Source organism: Felis catus, chromosome B2, assembly GCF_018350175.1.
Source record: "Felis catus isolate Fca126 chromosome B2, F.catus_Fca126_mat1.0, whole genome shotgun sequence".
Lineage (NCBI taxonomy): Eukaryota > Metazoa > Chordata > Mammalia > Carnivora > Felidae > Felis > Felis catus.
Genome location: NC_058372.1, coordinates 100,874,019 through 100,896,041, shown reverse-complemented (window position 1 = coordinate 100,896,041; position 22,023 = coordinate 100,874,019). Strand labels below are relative to the sequence as shown.

The 22,023-nt window shown below is 42.8% G+C and overlaps 1 long non-coding RNA gene across 1 annotated transcript; it reads left to right on the top strand.

The window, feature by feature from the left end:
• Positions 1 to 16,342, top strand: LOC123385515. Its single transcript, XR_006598178.1, has 2 exons — positions 1 to 457; positions 15,017 to 16,342. It is a non-coding gene; the product is annotated as an uncharacterized LOC123385515 (long non-coding RNA).
• Positions 16,343 to 22,023: the final 5,681 nt, after the last annotated feature.

Below are 22,023 nucleotides of genomic sequence, written 5' to 3'. Positions count from 1 at the left end.
CACGGGGCTTGAACCCATGAGCTGCGAGATCATGGCCTGAGCCGAAGTCGGATGCTTAACCAAGTGAACCACCCAGGAGCCCCCAACTACAGCATTTGAAGGGGAGGATCTAATTCCACACAAAATGGAAGACTCTGAAGTGTACCCATTAAACTGCTAAAAAACAAAAATAGAGTAAACTGCCACGCTGTCAAAGGTCCTTTGAGAGGGACATAAAACAAAAAACTCAAGTAGTCTCTGGGAGCTAAAAGAAGCCCCTGGCTGACGGCCAGCCAAGAAACAGGGACCTCAGTCTTAACAACCACCGAATTCTGAATTCTGAATTCTGCCAACAATCGCATGAGCTTGGAAGAGGACCCCAAGCTTCAGGTCAGCCCACCTGACACCTTATCTGGAAACTTATGCGACCCTGAGCAGAGGACCCAGACCCCTGACCCAGGAGTCTGAGATAATGAAGGTGTGTTGTTTGAAGCCACCAAGTTTCTGGTGATTTTTAATGCAGCAATAGAAAACTAATGTAATATCAGCAAGGATCCCGCCCAGGGTGCAAAGGGACCCCCAACAACAGGAGTCTGTGGGGTGAGCATCTAAAACCAGAAGCTGATTGATGGTCGGCAGTGGTCTGCCAAAGTACAAGGTCACGGTAGAGGTATCCGATGATGATGGGAGTCTCTGAGGAACTCGCAGATCGTGAGAGGAGAGGTGAGCAATCTGACAGGTCTAGAGAGCTCAAAGTCCCTGAGAGCCAGGGAGAACTCCCCATTCCCTAACCCAGTGGGGTGTTAGCAAAACAGCTACCCAGAGAGGGAAAGTCCTGATTTATAGCATTTGCCAATTTCTGTGGTGTAGAGACTCTCACCATGACCGAATTCAAGCTACCAACAGTTTAACAGCTTACTCACAATTTTCCTGATCTCTAATAATCAGCTGTTGGGAGCCAGTGTCTAACACAGCAGGTCTCCTGTATTTCCTCCACCCTGGAGGGAGAATCAGCCAGCCTGGGGGGAAGTGGGGAGAGCGGAAGCCTGCCCTTCAACAGTAGGTTCCCAGTCAGTCAGGAGGGGGTGAAGAGACTTAACCCTGAATGGCGAAGGAAGTGTTGATTCATACCAGTTAGACTGGCTCCAAAAGTTGAGACCCAACCTAAGGTAACATTGAATTGCGCATTATACGAGGGTGAGTAAAGGTCATGGTCTGCCCAGACTTTCAAACACACACTCACACAGGTACATGCACACACATGCACACACACATACACACATGTTACTAACAAGATAAATTAATCTTCTCTGTAGCTTTAACTATCCAAGACAGAAATAAAAGTTGCAGAGTTACCATTTTCTTTCTTCTTCTTCTTTTTAAAACAATTTCTTAACATTCCCCTCTTTTCTCGAAATGCCTTTATAAGTGAGAGGACTCTTAAATCCCAACATTAGACACATGAATGACTAAATGACTGAGGTCAATCTCCTAATGTGTTTCTCTGTTTAGAAGTGCTAAGCCATCTCAGGAAGCCCCCTGCTAAAAGGCAGCTTGTCCAGCTAAGGTGTGCACACGGGTGTACCGCTGTGAGGCATCTCAGGAGACAGAAGCCAGGGGAAAGAACCCTCAGATTTTAAAGGCAGTGAGAATTAAGCGGCTTTGCCTACCTAAATGGAACTGACAGCCAAATGGGAAGAGACAATGGGGCTAAACATGAATGCTTGCTTCAGGGTAGAAAGAGGAAAGACACTTTAACCTTGGGTGGAACCAGACCTCCGGGGTCAAGGTGAATCTGTCTGCACTGTTTCCATGGGATTTCCACTCGTGAGTTCTCTGGTGAGTCATCTGAGAGCAGGTTGAGCAGTTGCCATGGGTTACCTTCCTTTTAGAATATGTTCTAAGGGAGCGAAGCCTTGGAATTTTCATCCATTGTATATCAAGTTCTGGAAGGATATCACTTTGAGTTCTACATCACACATCGAGACGTGGGCTGTCTGTGGCAACTGTTCTTTGTACACATTATTAGAGCACGTACCAAGCCGAATTCTTGCCTCTGTTCATTCCATTCAAGTGAGATTCTGGCAAATCAACACGGCCTAATAGAAGGAGCTCAAAAGTAATGGGTCTCTTTGACATGTTTGTATCTTCATAGAACTTTTGGACTATCCTTGCTCTCATCTCCTGACCTTAATTCTCACTTGACCGAGAAAAAAAAAAAAAGAAGCAATTAGAAGAAAATTTCCACGGGCTTCTACCAAAATATCTACCCACTTTCGCTGCACTCCCAACTCTTCCGTGGATGACATTTCCATTCTAAGTGTCAGCAGCCCCTGTCTACTAGATCCCATCCCTCTTGCCTAACCAAAGTTAGGTGTCAGCCCACCAATTCTGCAATTTCCTACACCATTAATTTTTCACTGCCTGTTGGATCATGTCTTTCAGGATTCAAACTCTGCCATGATCTGTCCCATCTTAAGAAGAAAAAAAAAAAAAGCACCTGTTTTGACCCCACTTTCCCTATCAACGCTCTTCTCTTCACTCCCCCGGCAGCAAAGTGCTTGGTTGGCTCTCTCGTTTCTTTCCTCCATTCTGTCTTGAATCCACTCAATTGGGTTTTTGCCCTCACTCTGCCACTGAGATGGTTCTTGACAAAGGTATCAGCCATTTCCATGTTATTAGACCCAATGGCCAGTTCTCACTGATCACCCCACTTGCCTGTCAGCTCAGCATGCGACAAGGTAGGTCACTCACTCCTTAACACAGTTTCTTTATCCTGGTTTCCAAGATGGTACACTCCCGGTGCACCACTGGTCACTCCTTCCTAGTCTCCTTGGTTACTTCTGCCACTTCTCCCTGAAGACTTAGTGTTGGAGAGTCCCAAGCTCAGTCCTTGGCCTCTTTCCTTCTTCATCTGTCCCTACTCCCTTAGGACCTCCCCATGTCCTGTGACTACCTTACCACTTGTACGCTGATGGTTCCCAAATGTAGATCCCCAAAGCAGACCACTCTTCCAAATTCTAGACTCCCACAGTCAACTGCCTCCTGCATATCTTCACTAGGATGTCTGACCTCTCAAGTGTAACAGATCCCAAACTGAAGTCCTGCCTGAACTTCTCCCCAAACCTTCTCCACCTACAGCCTCCTCCCTATTTGGAGGTAGAAACTCCATGCTTCTATTCGTTCAGGCCAAAAATCTTGGAGTCATCCTTGACTCTACTTGCCCTGACATCCCCCATACAACCAGTCAGAAGATCATGCTGGCTTTACCCTCAGAATATGTCAAGAGTCTGATCACTTCTCTCTACCTGCACCGCTTCCAGAATAGCCCAGTCCCTGTTCTCGCTCATCTGAATCACAATAATGGCTTCCTAAACAGTCTCCTGGCATCCATTATTGCCAATTAGAGTCCTTTGCCACACAACGGCCAGAGTAATTAGTCTGAAACATAAGCTCTGCTATTCCTCTGCTTATAGCCGTGTGGTTCTTAGCATTTTCCTGCAAGACAGTTGCTTCAGGGGAGGCCACAGGGCTGGTTCTTCAGCCTAAGGGAGACTAGCTTTCTCAATTAGAGAGGAAAAGCTCCTATTACTGGCAAAGTAAGCAGAATTTAGAGCCCCAATTTCTTGGGGCGCCTGGGTGGCTCAGTCGGTTAAGCGTCCGACTTCAGCTCAGGTCATGATCTCACACTCCATGAGTTCAAGCCCCTCATCGGGCTCTGTGCTGACAGCTCAGAGCCTGGAGCCTGCTTCAGATTCTGTGTCTCCCTCTCTCTCTGCCGCTCCCCTGCTCATGCTCTGTCGCTCTGTGTCTCAAAAATAAATAAAAACATTAAAAAAAATGTAGAGCCCCAATTTCTTTGTTAGATTAGATCCACCTGCGTGCTCCCATCCCTGATTTGTCAGGGATTTTCCTCTAACTTCCCGGTCAATGCCAGAACCTCAATATAAGAGGTTGCAAGAGGATTTGAGTTCTGTTTACTATTTCTAGATAGCATATGGACTATGTCACACATGTTTCAATATACAGTGTTTTTCTTGTCATTAATCCTTCCCTAGTTTGTAACTGGGGTTGATATACTTGTTAGAGTTTTTTGAAAGGGTGCTTTTAAATTTCTATATGCATATATACATTTTGAAAAACAGTCTTCTTGTTAATGCCTGCTTTTTTTTTTTTTTGCACTGTTGTGAGATAATACGTTATGTATGGGTTTCTTCTTTCTTGAATGTATTAAGATTTAATTTGTGATCTAATGCATGAACATTGTTTATAACTGTTTCCTGTGTGTTTAAAAAGCAAATGCTTTTAGAACTGGTAATACATTGGGGCGCCTGGGTGGCGCAGTCGGTTAAGCGTCCGACTTCAGCCAGGTCACGATCTCGCGCTCCGGGAGTTCGAGCCCCGCGTCGGGCTCTGGGCTGATGGCTCAGAGCCTGGAGCCTGTTTCCGATGCTGTGTCTCCCTCTCTCTCTGCCCCTCCCCCGTTCATGCTCTGTCTCTCTCTGTCTCAAAAATAAATAAATGTTAAAGAAAGATTTTAAAAAAGAACTGGCAATACATTAATTTGGCTTCGCAAATACCCTCTAGCCTTCCATATTCTGTGTTGACTCGATCTATCAACTTCTGATGAAGGTATACATGTTAAGGTTTATACTTATAAACCTGTAAAAACAAAACAAAGCAAAAGGGAGAGAAAACCCTGTAGTGGCTCCCATCTCCCACAGAGAGAAACTATGTCCTTACGTGGCTGCAAAGCCCCCACTGCCCCTTTGCCTGTCCTTCCCCTCGTGTCTGGCTGTTCATGTTATTTGTGCCGGAAGCCTCCTTGTGGCTCCCCAAACATGGCCTTTGCTCTATTTTCTCTACTTTGAAAGTTCTTTTTCAGGATCCACTTGGCTAATTCCCTCACTTCCTTCGAATCTTTGCTCAGATCTCACCTCTTTGATGAGAGCTTCCCTGTCACCCTATTTTTTCTATTTTTTCTTTTTTTTTATTTTTGAGAGAGAGAAAGTCCAAGCAAGGGGGGGGGGGGCAGAGAGAGAGAGAGAGAGAGAGAGAGAGAGAGAGGGACAGAGTATCTGAAGCCGGCTCCGTGCTGATGGTAGCCAGCCCTATGTGGGCTCGAACTCACAAACCATGAGAATGGTCAGGACCTGAGCCGAAGTCTGAACCTTACCGACTGAGCCACCCAGGCACGGCCCGCCTCTATCACCTTCACCCTATTTAATGACAATTGTGCCCCACCCCCAGTTACCAGTTTCAACTCCCCTCACCCTGCTCAATTTTTTTTCCCATCGCATTTATATCACTCTCTAACATACTATGTGACTTCTTATTTTGTTTATTCTTTGATGTCTATCTTCCCTACTTGAAAATAAACCCTGGGACACCTGGGTGGCTCAGTCAGTTAAGCGTCTGACTCTTAATTTTGGCCCAGGTCATGATCTCACAGTTCATGAGATTAAGCCCTGCATCGGGCGTATTCCTACAACCGTGCCTGGCACATAGTAAACCTTTGCCAACGTTTGACGAATGAACGACCTATCCTTAGACTGAGGCTTCCATTTTGATCATCCTTTCGGGGAATGTTCATTGCATTCTAAGACTTTTCTCAACTCTCTGTTGGGAAAAAGAAGTATCTACGTTAACAATAGCTCTTGTTATGAGATAAGATCACAGTGCATCTATTTTTTCACTATTTGATTTACAAGGGTAATTTAGTTAATATAAAAGTATGCTATTATTTCTCAAAAGAACACCCCCATGGTCAGTGTCTCTTCATTATTTTTGGCTCGCTGTCCTCATTTCCTCATTGAGAATCCCCAGGAAAATGTATGTACGTATATTTTCCTTCAATTTCAAAGAGTCCAAGGAACCCCCAACACTTCTTCATGAATCTCTGGGTATTCATGGACTTCAGTGAGAGACTTCATGCACACATACTCTCACAAAGGCACGTACATACACTTGAAATTGAATTTACATGGCCTTTCTGGATTTAATCTTGTTTCAAACCTTTTTTTTTTTTTTTTTTTAACGAGTATTTTGTTTTTAACTTTCCCGTACATCTTACCAAGTCAGTTTGGTTTTGTCGTTCTTGTTGTTGTTTAGTTACGATTGTTTCTGTTTATTGAAATAACTTTATTTTTTAAAATTTTTTCATGTTTATTTATTCTTGAGAGAGAGAGAGACCGACAGAGTGCAAGTGGGGAGAGACGGAGAGAGTGGGAGACACAGAATCCGAAGCAGGCTCCAGGCTCTGAGCTGCCAGCACAGAGCCCAACACGGGGCTCGAACTCACAAAATGCAAGATCATGATCTGAGCCGAAGTCAGAGGCTTAATCGACTGAGCCACCCAGGGGCCCCTACTGAAATAACTTTAAAGTGTTTCAGTTTCACAAAAAGCTTGTAAGTATAGGACAGCCATATGAAAATCCTGCTGGAAATCTATCATGTGTGAATTTTCACTTCAAAGTAAATGGAATGCAAAATGAAGATGTGAAAATAATTCCTGGGTCCATAAATATGTTTTAAGCTTATTTATTTATTTTGAGAGAAAGAGAGCATGGGGAAGGGGCAAAGAGAGAGAATCCCAAGCAGACCCCACACTACCAGCTGCAGGCCTGATGTGGGGCTTGAACCTATGAACCATGAGATCATGACCTAAGCTGAAGTCAGATGCTTAACCAACTGAGCCACCCAGGCACCCCTGGGTCTGTAAATATTTAATAAGCTTTTGGGCCTATGGTTGTCAAGTGGCAAATTTATAATACACTGTATTTAAAAATAAAATACACAGATTTCATGGACTTCTCTGAGTGAAAAGTTATTCAGTTTACTAATTGTATTCCTTATACTCACAATCGTGTATATCTTATTAGTATATTCTTTTTTAGCTTTTTTAATGTTTATTCGTTTTTGAGAGAGAGATGGGGGAAGCGTGTGTGTGCAAGCAGGGAAGGGCAGAGAGAAAGGGAGAGAGAGAATCCTAAGCAGGATCCATTCTGTCATCACAGAGCCCAACACAGGGCTTGATGTCACAAACTATGAGATCCTGACCTGAGCCAAAATCCAGAGTCGGGTGCTCAACCAAGTGAAGCACCCAGGTGTCCCAGTATATTCTTAATTTTAATTGTAAAAAGCAATTCTGGCTATAGCCTCTGAGCAATTGTTTACTACAAAAAATTTTAAAGTCTTTGTAGGGGCCATGTCATTGGCCGCTCTGTTTGTCCTGCAGACAAGTGGTTTTGCAACCCCTGGAGTGTATGAGAATCTCCTGTGCCACTTTACAATTATGGAGCTTTCCTGGTTCAAGGACAGTCCTATTGAATCAGAATCCCCCAGGTGGAGCCCAGGCATGTAAGTTTCAAAAACTTCCAAGGAGATTTTTTTAAGACAAGCCCTGCGTAAGTAGTGGGAAGCCATGTTTTTTCTTTTCCTTTTTTTTTTTTTTTTTAGGTTTTATTTTGGATTAATATTTGATTTATACAAAAGTTATTTAGTATGGAGTTCCCATATACCTCTCACCCAAGTTCCCCTAATCTTAACAGTTTCCATATCCATGGAACATTTGTCCAAACTAGGAAATTAACATTGATACATTACCATTCATTAAACTACAGACTTCGTTCCAATTTCACGCGCTTTTTTCCACTCATGTCCTTTTTCTCTCCCAAGGCCCAATGCAGGGTGCCACACCATGTTTAATTATTGTGTCCCCTAGTCTCCTCTAATCTGTGAAAGTTTCTTAGTCTTTCTTGTTTTTTATGACTTTGACACTTTCAAGGAGCACTGGTCAGGTATTTTGTGGAACGTACCCTCCCTCAATTTCGGCTTGCCTGATATTTTCTCACAAGTTGGGGAAGAATTCTTCAGAGGTGACATTCCCCATTCATCACATCATATCAGGGGACATGATGTCAAAATTGCTTATCACTAGTGATGTGTCAAGCCTACTCACATGGTTAAGGGGCTGTCTGTCAAGGTTCTCCATGAAGCAGGGACAATTTTTCCCCTTTTCTAATAAACTGTCATGTTCCTGAAATAACTTTAGAGTGTTCCTGTTTCACAAGAAGCTGGCAAGTCATGACAATTCATTAGAAGAGAGTTGCTAAGTCTAGCCTGCACGGAAGGAGAGGTGGATTACGCTCCAGCCCCCGAGACGGAAGCAGCATCTACATGTATTATCTGGAATCCTTCTTTAAGAAAGATCTGCCTCTTCTCCCTTATTTATTTACTCAATCGGTTATTTATATTAGGATGGAGCCAAGTTTTGTTTTGTTTTGTTTTTCAGGTCATATGCAATTCCAATGTTTTTTATTTCTCAAATTGTTTCACCTCTGGCCATTTAAAGCTCTTTCAAGTTGGCTCCTATGTCCTTTGGACATGCTTCATCTTTTTTTAACAAATGCATTTCCTTTCATGGTGGCACCACAAGTGCCCCAGGCTCACCTTGGATTTTCCCTGACCCAGGACTGAAATCAGACATTTCTCCGAGGAGACTTGGCTCTTTTTGTTGGAAAATGACATCTGGAATCCAAACTCTGGGTGCTGGGTATGCTTGCTGTTATATGACAGTTTTACTGCTTCAGGTCCTAAGGACAGAGCAGGGAGATATATACATGTATACACACATGCCTGTAATTATTTCTTTATCTATCGATCTGTCTACATAGTAAATTAAATGTGAGTTTGAACCAATGTTTCCAATTCCAGTCCTGCACCACAGGGCTTATTCCTGCCTTCCCCACTTGCTTATGTGTCACTTCTATCCCTGACAGTGGGAAACCTGGATCCCATTGTCTACAATTTATTTACATGTCCACTCAGCCCTTGTGTGTTTGTGGAGTTGCAGAATCGCTAACCCATAATCCTGTGAGAAATGAATTTACCAGCCAGAGTACCGTGTTTACGTATAGTCCTTTTGTTTTTAGCCTTATAATATCTAGTAAAAACGTTATTTTCCAAAGTTACTTAGGTCAGCTCCTTTTTTACCCCATCAGTTTATTTTTCAATAATATTCTTGCCTCGTGACTTAAGTCACATATGGTCAGTACAGAAAATAAGAGCAAGCAAAAAAAGAAGAAAATACCACTCATCCCGGTACCATGACTCAGCAATAACAGAGAAGCACTACTGACATTTTGATATAGTGTGTGTGCATTTGTGTGCCTTTGTGTTATTTTTACTAATATTGGGATTATTCCTCATGTTCTGCTGTATGATTTTTTTTTTTTTTCACCTAACGCCATGGATCCTTAAGGAACTATAGGTTTGTAAACAGAGGCATCTCCTGATGAGATGCATATTTGGAAAGACCATCCTGGAGCCCTCAAGAGAATGCAATGGAGGTGAAGGGAAGGAGGGAGATACCGAAATCAGAAATACTCCTGGGCAGATAGAATTATCTAGACTGACAGGGGTGCCTGGGTAGCTCAGTCGGTTAAGCGACTGACTTCATCATCTCACTGTTTGCGAGTTCAAGCCCCGCACCAGGCTCTGTGCTGAAAGCTCAGAGCCTGGAGCCTGCTTCACATTCTGTGTCTCCCTCTCTCTCTCTCTCTCTCCGCCCCTTCCTTGCTTGTGTGCTCTCTCTCTCTCTTTCTCTCACTCAAAAATGAATAAACATTTAAAAATTAAAAAAAAAAAGAATTACCTAGACTGAGAGGTTAATATTATTATTATGTGACATATTTAAAAGAATAACAAGTGGAATAGATGAGGGTAAATGAATTTGAGAGGCATTTCAAGATAGAATTGACAAGATTTTGGTGGATGCTTGGCTACTGGAGTGAGCTAGAGGAGGAGGTGAAGAACTCTGACATTTTAAGACAAGTGGATCCATCAACAGTGATGACATTAACCCACATCCATATAGAACACAAAGCAAAGGTTGGGTTTTACAGAGAAGATGATTGTCTGATTTTTGTACATGTTGAGTTTAAGGTGCTTCGTTCTTTCAGCTGGAGCAGTTCAAGGTCAATTGCATGTTTGTGTCTGGTTGTCAGATAAGAGGATCGACCAAGAGGCAGAACTTGTAGAAAAAAATTGATAACTCCCTGCCCAGAGATTGGGTAAAATCACTCCAGGAGATCTGTAAAGCTAAAGAAAGGCGCAAAAAATACAATTGGAAATTTAGATACCACTTAAGATTCGGGCAGGGGAGGAACAATCAGTAAAAGGGGACAAAGAAGGGGGAAATGGGCCAAGAGCTAAGAAGAGAAGCAAAAGTATGTAGTGTCTAAAAAGTAAAAAGTGGAGAAAGTTCAGAAAATGACCAAGCACATCAGTGCTCCCGTCACAGAGATGAGGAGGCTTCCAAGGACTGAAAGAGGTGAGGACATTGAGGTAACACATGTCAACTCTCTTTCCAAGAATGTGAAAGTGAAAAAAAACAGAAACAGTGTAGTCTCTTAAGAAGTTAGAGTCTTGAAAGGCATTGTTTCCTCTCTTTCTCTCCTTATTTAGAATTGGAGAGACTGACAGGCCCAGGGGTTGGAGGTGAGAGGTCTCAGATGTCTGACTGGGCAAGTTGGGTCTCCTGCCATTTCAGTTACCTTTCTAGCCCAAAGGCTTCGTAAGGAATTATTGCAAAATATGAAGAGTGGAAATTCGTAGTATGGGTTAGGTGAGGGCAGAGAATATTGTGAGCCTTCACGTGTTACACACAGATCATTTAAATAATCATTATCTGAAATGATGTTTGAGAGAGCTGTTTAAACATTGAAAGCAAAGTTAAAAATTCTGGCATTACATGAAGTAGACCATAATAACACAACTTTGTGCTTTTTATCCAGTATATGGTTTTTTAACTCAGTCAATCTATAATGCTCAAGTGGTTCAAGAACAATAATACAATGTGTTTCCTGAGAGTTTCAGATATCTAGTGACCTTGAATGTGCATGAAACTCCAGTTAACTACATAATACTGTGAGAAACATCTAAGCTTCAAAAGAAAATTCTCCATTTCATTCTTCATGTAAAAGTAAATGTTTGGGGCTCCTCTAAACAAACAAGTTCAACATATATTTATGCTAGATTTTATAGAAGAATGTATTGAAAACATAAACAACACTGAACTGAAATAGGAACTGTTTATTTATCGAATGGCTCTTTTTGAAAAGTAATGATAGTGTGAGTCACAGAAGTTAACTGCTTCCTTTTGTAATACGACCTGGAATTTCTTTTGATGTGAGCAAAGATACAATTATTTACAAGTAAAATAAAAAGAATTCTTTAAATTTTTGTTAATGTTTATTTCCTTTTTAGAGAGATTACATGAGCAGGGGAGGGACGGAGAGAGAGGGAGGTGGAGAATCCCAAGCAGGCTTTGACCTGTCAGCGCAGAACCCAACCTGATGTGGGGTTCAAACTCATGAACCGTGAGACCACAACCTCTCAGCCCTGGGACGCTCAATCGACTGAGCATCCAGGAGCCCCAAGAATTTTTTTTTTAATTTTTTTTTCCAACGTTTTTTTAATTTATTTTTGGGACAGAGAGAGACAGAGCATGAACAGGGGAGGGGCAGAGAGAGAGAGGGAGACACAGAATCGGAAACAGGCTCCAGGCTCTGAGCCATCAGCCCAGAGCCCGACGCGGGGCTTGAACTCAAGGACCGCGAGATCGTGACCTGGCTGAAGTCGGATGCTTAACCGACTGCGCCACCCAGGCGACCCTAATTTTTAAAATTAAGATTAAGGCAGTGATTTAAGTCAAACTTTGAAAAAGATAGAATTCTATTCTATACTCTGTACTTACAATATGTCTACACTATATTATGCTCTATACTTATTCCAATGTAAGTACATTCTGCAGAAGAGCCTTTACGATGAGGAGTGAGAAATAGACAGTGACCGACAGCACAGGCTCTGGATGCAAACTTCCCAGGCTCAAGTACAATCTTTGTTACTAACCAGCTGGAACTCTGGGGTGAGTAACTTAATATCCCCATCCTAAAAAAATGGGCGAATAACAGACCTTACTGCTTAGGCTTTTTGCAAGGATTGAAGAACTTAATATAAGAAAAATATTTAAAAGAGTGCCTAATACACGTAAAGACTCAAGAAATGTTAGTTGTTCATATTATTTGCACCAGCCTCTCCATATTTGACCTTCAAGGGTTTAAATTTCTTTTTTTTTTATTTTTTTCAACGTTTTTTATTTATTTTTGGGACAGAGAGAGACAGAGCATGAACGGGGGAGGGGCAGAGAGAGAGGGAGACACAGAATGGGAAACAGGCTCCAGGCTCTGAGCCATCAGCCCAGAGCCTGACGCGGGGCTCGAACTCACGGACCGCGATATCGTGACCTGGCTGAAGTCAGACGCTTAACCGACTGCGCCACCCAGGCGCCCCAAGGGTTTAAATTTCTTAGTCAAACATGATATGGATTGAACCGCTGCTCAAAAAGTCGCCCAGCCGGGGGCAGATCTAGGTTTCAAGCGGCCTGCAAATTGTATAATTTGGGAGGCCCTCTAAGAAACAGAGCAGAGAACTATGAGGAAGGCGTGTGGAATCCAGGCATTTGAGGAGCCCGATGCTCCCCTCCTTCCCCCTCCGCCCTCCACTGTTATGTAGGTATAGGGTGCTGCTGTCGCTTGGAAACTCTCTTGGTACCCTTGCTGTAAAATACCACAAATGAAAGGAGGCTTCCACAAACCAGCCACAGCGTAGTCCTGACTCCGCTGAGAGGTTCTTGGATCCCCTAGGACCCAAGGCTGAGAGACTCACCGAACGTTTGAAGTTGGACGAGCCCAACTCGATGTTTTTATTATTAAAGCATGCTTTACGTGCAGGCGCAGAGGCCGGCTCTGTAACCACTGGGTCCTGTGATCTAGCAGGAGCTGATGAGAGCGGTGAGGCTGCCAGAAAGCAGGGCCCCAAGCGGCTGCCTGCAGTGTGTGTGTGTGTGTGTGTGTGTGTGTGTGTGTGTGTAGAGCCAGAGTTCTCAGACTGTGCCCTGGGAGGTCTCACGTTACCCAACGCCTGGGTGAAGTTAGCCATTACTTATTTCAAAAGAACAGAGCTGAGGAAGGAAAAGGGAGAGGATAAGAGTAAGAGAAAGAAAGCGAAAGATGTTTCCTGTCTGTCCTCTTGAAAGGCAGTGAGGCATTTTCTCGAATGGCTTCATTCTGACAGCAATGTGGAGTCTCTTATGGACTCCAGCAGCAGGCAGTGAATGGAGAGCCAGCCCACTGGAGAGCAGGAACATACGAAGGCATACAACCAGGGAGAGAGTTTTCTTTTTCTTTCTTCAGTTCTTCTTGCAAACCGTCCAAAACTCCTGCAGTTGTCATTATTTATTTACGCTAAGTAATCACGAATATACTAATAGAATTTTCTTTCCTTTTGTTGGGTGGGGAGGGGCAGGAAGGGGCGGTATGGAAGAAGAAAAAGAGGAAGGTTGGAATTATCTTTATAGCTCAACTGTAAAACTCCCTGTCACGTGAAGGAGGCAGTATAGCTTAGTGGTCAACGTGGCCTGACTCCGTCACCTTTTCGCCGCATTCTGGATGATGGGTTCACCTTTCGTAAGCTTAGTTTCCCTATACGTGAAATGGGGAGGAAGATGATGTCTACCCGTGGGAATGCTGGGAAGACTAGAAGAGACAGCCAGACAAGCTCCTAGTAAGGCACCAACACCTACTAAGTACTCTAAAAGGCAGCTATTATTGGAGTTCCTGGGTGGCTCAGTCAGGTAAGCACCTGACTTCAGCTCAGGTCATGATCTCACAGTTAGTGAGTTCAAGCCTCACGTCAGGCTCTGTGTTGACAGCTCAGAACCTGGAGCCTGCTTCAGATTCTGTGTCTCCATTTGTCTCTGCCCCTCCCCTGCTCATGCTCTGTCTCTGTCTCCCTCTCTCTCTCAAAAATAAATAAATATTTAAAAAAATTTTTTTAAAGGTAGCTCTTATTATTATGATGACCACTATGCATGCCTCGACATTTTCGTAATCCAATGTGTCAATCGCTTCACTTGATCAATGGAAATATGGAAAGTAACAAGTACTAAACTCTTTTTTTCCATTTGTCAGTGATGACTTATCTCTCAAATTGTAGACTTGTTCTTTTAATTTTTCAAGTCAAAAGTCACCAACTGAAGGCCCCCAGTTTGAACATTTCGATAGAATGCTGGCTAATGCTGACATTTCTTTAAGAAATACTGCCTTAGATAAAAACACAATGTTTGGAAACCTGCCACTAACATCTCATTAAAGCAGTACTATATGTTTTAGTTTCGGCCTTCCTGAGATCTCTTCTTGGAAGGACACCCGGACCTGTTGCAAGAGCAGAAAATGCGGTCCTTGGCCCTGGGGAATTTATAATTTAATAGAGAAACTGGCTGTACACAGAATCACATAAATAAATATAACAGAAGCGCGTAAGCAAACATTTATACAGAGCTGAGCACAGCTGCATAGGTTTACACAGGTGCTAAAAAATCTATCAGGGAAAGAAAAATTAAGAAACCAGTGGTTATTACAGTGCTTGGCAGCTAGAATACAGAGCAATGTAAGTTTTGAAATTGCACAGATCTACACAGGCATGGTCTTCCCATTTGCTAAATGGTACATTGAGCCTAAGGAAGCTCAGAGATTAGTGAAGAAAGAAATAATTCCAAATTATGGGAAGAGCAGGTAGAATAGATGAGAAACGAGTGGGGTTGAATTGTTCTTGTTGTTGGCAATTGTTTGTGACTAACATTTGAACACTTCCATTGTGCCAGGAAGGGGACTTTACGTGAATCATCTCATGTAATTCTCGCAGCCACCCCAAAATACTGTGTCACTGCTCACATTTTACAGACAAGAGAATTGAAGCCCAGAGACATTAAGGGACCTGACCAAACTGTGGGTCTAAGCATCGGCAAGTGCCTACCGCGGAATTTGAACCTGGGTCTGTAGGATTCCAAACCTGCCCTCTTCGGCTACTACTCTACTTCCTTGCTGACACAAACTGAAAAGATAAGAGAGGTAGAGGGAATCGTGTTAAAAACAGACAGTGGAATGACTGTTTACTAAACCCCTTAATGCCTCAGATGCCGATCATGATGGGACCAAACTGTGCAGAAGAGGTCAAAGAGATGTGCGCAGGCTAAAGGAGCCTTGGATGAGGGGAAGCCAGTCAGCAAGGGAGGTCACCAATCGCACACATCCGTCTGCCTCCGAAGCATTACTGACAAACTCTTCTTTTATTACTAAGCAAGTTGCTCTTACCTGCAAACCTCCACTCCCTGACAAACACTGCTTTATCACAATACCACACAGTAGAAAGCTGACCACCCCAAATATGCATGTAGATAGCCAGACAGAGTATTGGCTATCCACTTGGTGACTTGGCCTGTTGGAAACTAAACTGGAAAGGTGTCTACTGTCCTAATAACTTCTCTACCGGGCAACTTTCTCTCACTGAGTTCCCTGGATAGCAGAGGGAATCTTAAGGAAGGATGGACCTGGACTTAAGTCCAGGCCCAAACAACTCCTGGCTTTGTAGCCTTGGAGAAGCTTCGCGGGTACTCTGGGCATCATCTCTAACATACACATAATAATTCTATCCTAGGGTTATGGAGAATATTAGCTGAGGTGATACCTATGAAATACTTCGTACAATGCTCAAACACATTAGCTCAAACATAAAAATGCTCAAACACATTAGCTGTTGTTTTTAAAGATATTATGAGACAGGTAATGTACTCAATAAGCTCTTCAAAGCGGTCAGAGGCATCCTTTCTCTTTGGTCCTGAAATCAACAATGTTACTCTCGTGTTGGAGCTAGAAAAGTCTGCCATTTAGCGTCAGGGTAACATCAAGCACATTTTTGCGTGGGTGGCCCCCCTTCTTCATGCAGGATAAAGATCGAGTTAAGCACAGTACTTTGGGACCCCAGAAGTCAAGGCCTATAGCTGCAGTGGTCCGGGAGTGGGGAGGGGGCCACCACTGCTAAACGGAGCATTTCCTCTCATGCGATCTGTTTCCCTCTGGCTTCCTGTGCTGCTCACGCAGATACAACCACAAGCCGGCTTTGCAGTGCAGTTTAATGATGTTCCCATTGCATAAGGTTTTGTTTGGGTGCAGTTCGGTCAAAATGAGGTGGGGGCAGGGGGAGTGCAATCTGTTGCAGCTGTTCATCATTACCCAGATAAGCTTCAGAAGCCTCCCAATTAACCTTCGTGTGTAATAAAGCCAATCAGCACATAAAAACAAGAATTTCTCATTTACTGAAATGATATTTGGCTTGTAATTGCTGTCTGAGAATGTTGAACCAAGTAGAAAACATTAAGAAAATTGCACTCCTCCCCACAAATTTAAGCTTAGTGATTATTAAAGAAAAAAAAAAGACTAAGAATGTCATTTGGTAGCATAAGCTGTTTTGTCCTGATTTCAAGGTAAGAATAGAAATCTATAGTATGCCTTTGGATGTGAGACTAAGACATACTTGCAACTTAAAACCTAAAATAAATGTATGGATCATATAAATACTGTAATCAGTCCTTGTGGCTTAAAAATCTAAATAACAGAAATTAATATTAAGGGTGAGAAGACTAAAACATTAATTTTGTGTCCAGTAGGCCCTCAAATGTTTATTAGAATGATTTGAGTTTAACTGCATTGAATTATTATATTGACTTGAATTAGGACAATTATGACACACTGTCACTATACTTAAGTCTCCAATCTATCTAAAGAATTAAAATATAAATGCATTAAATTTTAAATAACACCACTAATGAATAACAATACGTAGCTACAATTTTTTTTAAATAGTAGTAGACGCACAGGAAGTTGCAAACATGTACATAGAGTCCCATGGACCCTTTTCCCAACTTCCATGATACCGTCTTATATGCGTGTAGTACAAATATCATAACAAAGGAATCGACATTGGTACCATACTAATACCTAGACTACAGACTTTGTTCAGTTTTCATCAGTTTTTACCGGTCACCCAACTGTGTGCTTGTGTATGCATATAGTTCTATGCAATTTAATCCCCTGTATAGCTTTTTGTAACCACCACCACAATCAAGATACAGAACCATCCCACCATCACAAAGGGACCCCTTAAAGATACCCCTTTGTAATGACATCCAGTCCTATCCCTGGCCTCTGGCCCAACTCACCTGTTCTCAATTTCTATTGTTTTCTCATTTCAAGAAAATGTTATAGAAGTAGAATCATATAGTATGTCATCTTTTGAGATTGCCTTTTTTCACTAAGCATAACGCCCTTGCGATCCATCCAAGTCGCTGCATGTGTAAATAGTTTATTCTTTTCTATTGCTGAGTAGTAGTCCATAGTATGGACATACCAGAATGTATTTAACTATTTAATCTATTTAATTCTCCCATCAAAGGGCATTTGGATTGTTTCCAATGTGGGGCTTTTATCATTAAAATCACTATTTACATTTATATACAGGTTTTTTGTTTTTGGTTTTTTGGGTTTTTTTTTTGTTTGTTTTTTGTTTTTGTTTTTTTTTTTGGTCAACCTATGCGTCCACTTCTCTGGGGTAAATGCCCAGGAGGACAAGTACTGGGCTGTATGGTAGCTGTATCATTAGCTTTGTAAGAAATCATCATAGAGCCCAGCACCTGTATCATATTCCCACCAGCTCTGTATGAGAGATCCAAATGTTCCCCAGAATTTAGTCTTACTACGGTTTTTTATTGCAGCCATTCTGGCAAATGTATAGTGATGTCTCACTGTGTTTTTTTTTTTTTTAATTTGCTTTTCCTCAATACACAGCTACAATTTAAGAGATGTCACAAGACAGTTGATTGCCAAATTGTATGGACAAATTTTCTCTTCTATTTTGGTAGTTCTCAGTTTTGACTTTATATTAGAATCAGTGGGGAAGCTTTAAAACCACCCAAAGCCCAGGCCACACCTCAGGCCAATTAAATTCAAATCTCTCAGGATAGACCCAGGCATTATTGCTTATTTGTTAACATTACCCAGATAATTCTAATACACAGCCAAGGTCAAGAACCAGTGTGGAATCTAATTTCTACAGATGACAAGAATCTAATCATACTAAAAGCCCTTCGCTGACTCCCTATAACCTGTACCGTAGATAAGACTCAAGCCCATTGACACGTCCTCCAAATCTTGCTCCCTGCCCATTCTTCCAATCTCATCAACCTCAACTTCAGCCTCACATTTTATGCTCTAGCAGTAACGAATTCTTTCTAGCCTACCACATGTATTACATTTCATGCAAAATCCCTGAGAATGTGCTTTTTTATCAAATACTCCAAGCGATCCCGATGCACAATCACGTTGAAAAGACACTACGCTGGGGCACCCGGGTGGCTCAATCGGTTAAGCGACATACTCTTGATTTCGGCACAGGTCATGATCTCACAGTGAGTGGGATCAAGCCCTGCATGGGGCTCCGCGCTGACAGCAAGGAGCCTGCTTGAGATTCTCTCCCTCCCTCCCTCACTCAAAATAAATAAATTTTTAGAAAACAACCAAATAAAAGACAATATACTTCCACTAATTGCGAAGCGCTTTGTTTGTCCATTCCTCTAGCCTTCATTTATTCATTCAGCCAACCAATATTAATTGAGAACTTAGTATGTGCCAGGCACTAGAGAGAATAGCTTTTGGTGCAGAGGTGGAAGGTGCGAGCAGACGAGCTAAAGTGTGACATGTGGGTAGGTGGGTGGGTGGGTGAGCACGGGGCACCCCATCCAGCTATAGAGATGCTGATAAATGCAGCTCAGGACTTGCAGGATAAGGAGGAATTAGCCAGGCAGAGAGGCAAAGGAAACGATGGGTTTCACTAAAAGAGAAAACAGCATGTTTAAAGACCGACATCAAATGATATGGCTTGTTCAGAAAATGTAAAAACCTTTGGTATGGCTAGCACCGGAAGAGAAAGGAAGAAAGATAAACATCGGATACGGTCGAATGTTTTGAGTATCTTATCTTAATGTTGCAAATAAAGTAGTATCAATAAATAAGAATCAATGACTATGAATGGGTCGAGTCATTTCTCTTAAGCAAACAGTAAATTCTAATTGCAGCCTGAAGGGCTTTTGAAGATTCGGTTGGAAAGAGCCCTCACCCCATTAAACTCTATTAACAACCTTTCTATTCCGCTTCTGACCCTGCCCAGGAGTGGTTGACCTCAACTTCAGGGTCAAGAGATTTGCTTCTGACACTTATTGCAGATGCTAACTTTCATCAGAACGAAGTACTCTCTCTTAATCCAAGTGTTCATCTTGGAGGGAGGAAATGCTCCCTACATGACAGTAACACTTCACTTTTCAACTACGTGTCAGCTGTGTTGCTGAGTGTCCACAGCAGATGTCATCGTGCTCCTGGAGTCAGCGGCTCCCAGAAGCTGTTCTTCCAGCAGTGTGTACGTGTGTTTGGGGGGGGGGGGGTGGGCACAGGGGAAGGTGGGGATTAAAACAGGGGATCCAAACTGAAGGACGTCCTAAACCTGCCATGGCCCTCCACCAGAGCCAAAAGGAGGTGGATTCTGCACTTGGGCTGCTGAAAAAGTTACCAAGCGAAAGTGGAGGGGGAGAAAAATTCAGTAAAATTTCATTTTCACAGATTAAAAAAAAAAGAAGAAGAAGAAAGAAAAAGGCAGGTCTCATTTCACAGGGGAGCTTTTCTGTTCCAGAAGAGGTTTTAAGTTCACTTAGGGATATTTTAGTTTTATTTCATGTTTTGGCAAAATGTATGAGCCACAGATCATTTCCTGAAAATAGGACAGTCACACAGTCACTGCCAACACTGGAGTCAATTTCACTTTATCAAGCAAAACGGTTTAGGCTCACAATTTGAAATACAAATTCTCCCAGATGCCATGGAGAGACTTTTCTCCTTCCTCTGGATCTCCGAGCACAATAAAACTACGGGGTCGTCTCTTGGAAGCAGCTCTTGCGAGAGGAGACCCTGGCCCGGATGTCACCGCGCTCCAACCGTATGAATCAGGACTTGTCACCGCCTTCACCGCAAAGCTTTAACTAACAACTTTTCTGAACATGAGGCCATGCAGACGGGGCAGACCTTCTGAAATATTTAAGGGTATTTCAGGGGACCACACAACAGAACATCTGAAATCGGGGTTATCTTAGAAAATCTAGGGCATATATGTTCACTGTCCCTACCCTCAACCGACTTACAACCTAAACTGTGCCGATATGGATGAAGAAGAGGCCAAAGCAATAATAATCCTTGGACACATAGGAAACATGGATGAAAATGTATATCCTCAGCCTTTTTTTTTTTTTTTTTTAACCACCAGCAATTTGCAAATCCTTTGAAGGCTCAGAAGTCTGTAGTGAGTGGAAGGGGTTATGAAAAAGGCCCCACTGGCCAGCTTCTCAAACGGCTCATCTTTGCCACTTTATATAACAAAACAAAAAACAATACTCTCTTAACCAGAAGTAAGGCTAGAGAGGGTGTTTTCATGCACACACACAAATTGAGAAAGGCCAGAGCTTGACTACAACACTACAGAGCTCATATCATGCCCTTATTAAATAGCTTAAGCCAATAATCATTGCATTCATGATTGCCTTCTTTGGAGGCTAACTCTGGGAGCAGCCAGCCTTTAGAATAACAGCAACCCTGGCTATTCCCTGAGGACAACTAGGGAGGAGCAGGACCCTTCCCTCCTGCCATCAGCCCATGTTCACCCAACTTTGGCCGTTTGGTTAACTGAGCATTCAATATAAAAATAAACGAGGGGCGCCTGGGTGGCGCAGTCGGTTAAGCGTCCGACTTCAGCCAGGTCACGATCTCGCGGTCCGGGAGTTCGAGCCCCACGTCGGGCTCTGGGCTGATGGCTCAGAGCCTGGAACCTGTTTCTGATTCTATGTCTCCCTCTCTCTCTGCCCCTCCCCCGTTCATGCTCTGTCTCTAAAAAAAAAAAAATAAATAAAAATAAAAATAAAAATAAACGAAAAGGGGAGTCTGGGTGGCTCAGTCAGTTAAGCGTCCGACTCTTGGTTTCTGCTCAGGTCACGATCTCACAGGTCATGAGATCGGGCCCCATGTCGGGCTCTGAGCTGACAGTGCAGAGCCTGCTTGGGGTTCTCTCTCTTCCTCTCTCTCTTTGCCCCTCCCGTGCTCTCTCTCTCAAAAATAAATATATAAACTTTTAAAAATTAACTAAATAGATAAAAAATATCCTTCAAACTACTGCCAGCCTTGAGGCAACTGGTCTTCCCCAAACTCTTATGTGTCTCTTCTCCACCCATCTCAAAAATTAAATAGGACAGACAGAGGAGACACAAGTTTCAAACTACCTTATTCCTCCCGTCCTCACTCCCCTTCCCCCGGTCCTTGAGTCTTTGTTCTTTGCCTTAAAAGCGTCTTGGTTTTTTTTCCCCTTGTTGTCTGGCAGCCAAGAATATTGAATGTGGCTTGAAGAAATAACATCATATTATGGAAACATCCTTTTATTGAGACAGCTGACAACATATGTCACTACATGTACTCATTCCATAGATTGCTATGCCATTTTTAGGGCAGAGAGGGTTTGGATACAGCCTTTGTGCTATTTTGCAAATTTCATGCGCTGCAGAGAAAAGACAAAGCAGGCCATTTTCCATTTTTGAAAGTTTATGAGGGTCAGGGAGTATTTTCTCCATCCTGTGATTTCATACGACTTCAAAAACTGGCTGTTAACGCCCAACAAGATTCTGACGTGGTAAAGCCCTAATAATCGCTAAAAAGAAACAGCAAAACACAGCTAATTAACAAGGATCCCCTTCGGGAAATGACATGGTAGATTTCCAGGGTCTGGCTCGGCAGAGATGGGAACAGTGATCCTCAGCAAAGGCAGCCAGGTCAGACATTTAAGCACCATTGTCTCTCTGCGAGGGTGAGCTGTCTTTCAAGCTCACATATGAAAGCCTGGCAAGATTTTAAGCTGCCTCTTCCTTCCTTGCCCTTTCCTCCCCATCTCTTTTATCACCCTAACCCTTCTCTTCCACAAGAACGAAGTGGCAGGATGGTGAGAGGAAATGATTTCATCTGGGTGGAGAAGAGAAAAGATAGAACTTTGGTCCCAAATCCT